The sequence below is a fragment of the Cebus imitator genome, unplaced genomic scaffold, assembly GCF_001604975.1.
Source record: "Cebus imitator isolate Cc_AM_T3 unplaced genomic scaffold, Cebus_imitator-1.0 Scaffold376, whole genome shotgun sequence".
Classification (NCBI taxonomy): domain Eukaryota; kingdom Metazoa; phylum Chordata; class Mammalia; order Primates; family Cebidae; genus Cebus; species Cebus imitator.
The window spans coordinates 436,531-440,481 of record NW_016107691.1 but is presented as its reverse complement, the minus strand read 5'-3'; the positions used below and the strand labels follow the sequence as shown (position 1 = coordinate 440,481).

The following is a 3,951-nucleotide window of genomic DNA, read 5'->3' as shown; positions in this document are numbered from 1 at the left end:
TTGACCAGGATGGTCTCGATCTCTTGACCTCGTGATCCACCCGCCTCGACCTCCCAAAGTGCTGGGATTACAGGCGTGAGCCACCGCGCCCGGCCGGTTTCAAGAATATCTTAATGTTCAATATATTTACACAAAATAGCAATATCCAAGAATTTCATGCAATGTTACAAATTCTGAGGATGAGCTAGCCATGGACTAATGAATTAATTGGGGTTTTATTTACACTTGCATTGTCTGTTAGAAGTATATTCAAGAATAGCAATGGACCTGGCCCTGGTCCACTCAGAATTTGCATATAGAAAAATCGTAACTGCAATTCAGGCCTGGAGTTCCTACTAACCAATGATTCATTGTTCTTGACAAAGGATTTCCAAACTCTAATTAGTGAGCCCTATCTATTATTTAGCTATCACCCTATTTAAAATTTACCCCTATAAATCTTAATAATTGCACATGAGAAATCATGTATATGCTTACATTTTACAGCCTCACAGTGCAGTGCTGGTAGAGCATTTGGAATAGAAACATTTAGAAGTGTCCTGAATCTTTATGACAGATATGCACTGAACTTAATTTAGTCTTTGGCACACTAAATAAATCCTCAATATAAGGACATACATGGTGCAGCAAATTTGCTTGCATCCCAGCTGCCATCCATGTTCTTGTCTATAACTTATAGTCATATTATATTATATAAGTCCTAACCTTGTCATCTTGAAATTATTTTAACTCATGACTAGGGTTATCACACAGGTTTACCACTTAAATTGACATATTTATACCCACATACATATTTCCCTCCTAAATATTTCTTACAATTGTCTGCAATTGTTTCAGAAAATATATATTATTTTGTTCATATAATTCCTGCCTACTGTGTTGCTGTTTATCTAGACAACTACTTTTAAACAATTAGCTAGAGTAATTCCATTGTTCTTAACAAGGCTTCATTTGCAGGCAAGAACAGCACTGTGAATAAAACCATGAGCAAGTCTCCACAGAATATTTTGCATTTTTGAGACCCACAATGGAAGATTAACGACGTGTCTTAGTGTTTTCCATAGGGCAACTTTCACTTCCTCATTTCTCAAACCATAGATGAGAGGATTGAACATGGGGATCACCATTGTATAAAACACTGAGACCATTTGATTTCCTGCCCTGGATCCATGTCGAGGGGACAGCAAGTAAGTGTACATAGTTGTTCCGTAGTACAGGCCAACAGCAGTGAAGGTACAGGTAGAGAGGGTTTTCTGTTTTCCAGAAACTGAGAGAATTCCCAGGATAGTCATGATGATAGACATGTAGGAGACAAGGATCACCACAATGGATATGGCCAGGGTGAATCTCCCACAGCCAGCCACCAAGATCTGGGTGATCCAGGAATCTGAGCAAACCAGTGCCAACAATGAGGGAATGTCACAGAAGGCAGGAAGGACACCTGGTTGACTGAACAATAGTTGTGCAATGGAAGCTGTCACAGTGACCATCTTAACTAACCCACCAAGGTAGCATCCTACTACCAAGAAAAGACAGTGGCCTCTTGACATAGTAATGCAGTAGAACAGTGGGTGACAGATGACAGTATGCAGTCACAGGCCATGGAAGCTAAAAATTTACATTCATCAGAGACAAAGATTATGAACAAGCTCCTCTGGGTTGACAGGAAAAGGAAAGAAACAATGCAGCTTAGAAAAAAAATTTGCTAAAGTCTCTGGGATTGTGATGGAAGAGAAACAGACATCAAGGAAGGACTAATTTGAGAAGAAAAAGTACATGGGGTGTAGAGGTGGGGGCTGACTCTGAATCACCAGGCCTAGACTATCCAAAACAGTGATGATGTAAGCAGTAAGAAAGACTCCAATTAGCAGGACTTCAAACTGAGAGTTATCTGTCACGCCAAGAAGGATGAAGCCAGTCATCATGGGTGAATTTTGCAGTGGCACAAGCTGAGAATTATTCTTGAGTAGTTAAAAGGTCTTTAGGCATGCTTTAAGCGAGAAAATAAGAGAAAACTGGATGATACGGATAAAATAATACCACACAAAACACATAAATCCACAAAACTCTCCAACCCTGCCTCTCATCTACATTCTTACTTTAAGAAACTTCTCAGATATTATCACCATTTTCCAGGCATAATATTGAAGATGTCAATGCTGAAAGAAAGGGGGATGGAGGGGAAAGGAGGTAAAAAAATCAGAAAACAAAGGGAACACAAGGAAGAAAGTAAAAGCCTAGTCTGCAAAAGGTGCTTGATAATATTTATTGAAGGAATGCATAAGTGTGGGAGAAAGAAAATGGGCGTGATCAAGAGGTGTTCTTTACCGAAACAGGACTACAAACTCTTAGAACAAAATCCATGCTATATAATTACATCTCACTCTCCCTTTTCCAAATCATGTCCAAGGAATTATTGAAAATGAGGTAACAATAGGTCAAAAATATTAACTTATTCCATCTTCACAGACAGTTCCCCCCTTCAATATTTGTGACATTATTTCTGAAACAGCAGAAGTCACCAATACTCACTATTCTTCTTGACCAGTAGAGTGTTTTCCAAGACCTTGATAATAATTTCACTGGTAGATTATTGCAAAAACCAGCATGCTCCTAAATGACCGTAAGAAACTGAACTCAAGTTTGAAGGCATCACTTGTATTCTGTGAAAGAGAAACCAAAGAATGGCCAAACCTCTCAGAAATCATGTAGCTCCTGGCTGATCATCACCTGCTGATTCCTCTAACCATGTTTGGGGCAAAGGTAATGCAGCTGCAAAACTGACTGTGAATTCTACAAGGACTTATTGAGCAGACATGTCTGAGCAAAGGACCAGATTGCACAATGGTTGGAGTCAGGTGCCGCTGGGGCTAAGTTCATGGTCTCTGTTCTTCTCTCCTATAGTGATAGATTATCTCTGATCCTGGCCTGCTTGCCTCATGTAAATGCCCTAAGTGAAGTGCCAGACAAGTGAATGGATGAGTCCACCTCCACTTATAAAATCTAAACTAACTCAGAGCCCCTATGGCTCACTGGATGGACATCAGTAAGTGACGTCTAGAAGGGATTGCTGTATTTGGCTAAAGGTACATAAGGGGACTTTTGAGTCTCTGACTCTTGGTTAAAAGGAAAGTCTTGGAAATAATAGACACTGGGGACTCTAAATGTGGAAAGGAAAAGACTGGAGCAAAGGTTGAAAAACTACCTATTGTGTACTAGGTTTACTAACTAGGTGATGAATTCAATTGAAGCCCAAACCTCAGTGTTACGCAATATACCCATATAACAAAAAATCTGCATATGTACCCCCCGAATCCAAAATAATTTTAAAAAAGAAAAAAAAGAAAGTCATTGCTGTTTCCATTCACCATAAGACACAAGATCTTTACTTGGCAGTAGTTAAAATAACCAATCCTGGAGCTATAGGAATCTCTTTGAATCTTGGATCAGGAGATCACTAGCTCTGTAACCCAGGACTTAACCTATTTAAACTTTAATTTACTAATCTGTAAGGTAAGGACACTAGTAGAACCCACGTCACTGGGCAACTGTGAAGATTGCATGAAGTGTTATAGATAAAGCACTTGGTACATATTAAATGCTCACTGATTTCTACTTTCTCCATTTTTTCATGACCACTCCCATTTACTACTTTTTTTTCCTCCCTATTTTACCAAATAGAAACAGAGGAATTATGTGTCTACATTATTATTATTTTACATGAACAGAAGTGAAACTTTGACAGACTAGCTGAAATATGCTGAAGTATAATTTCCATGCTCCAGAAGGGGTGGATCCAAGATGGCCGTTTAGGAACAGCTCAGGATTGCAGCTCCCAGTGAAAGCGCAGAGGGTGAGTGGACGCCGTGTTTTTATTGCCCACAGACTAGGAAATTCCCGGGTAGAGGTGCTCCACGGTCACCAGCGCGGCTGTTTCGGCCAGCGCGGCTG

General features: G+C 39.8%; 1 long non-coding RNA gene across 1 annotated transcript in view; it reads left to right on the top strand.

Moving 5' to 3' along the window:
* Positions 1-2,908: 2,908 nt before the first annotated feature.
* LOC119468094 overlaps positions 2,909-3,951 on the top strand; it is a 36,346-nt gene continuing 35,303 nt past the window's right edge. Inside the window, exon 1 of the long non-coding RNA XR_005196714.1 lies at positions 2,909-3,046. This is a non-coding gene — a long non-coding RNA (uncharacterized LOC119468094). The remainder of the gene's footprint in view (positions 3,047-3,951) is intronic.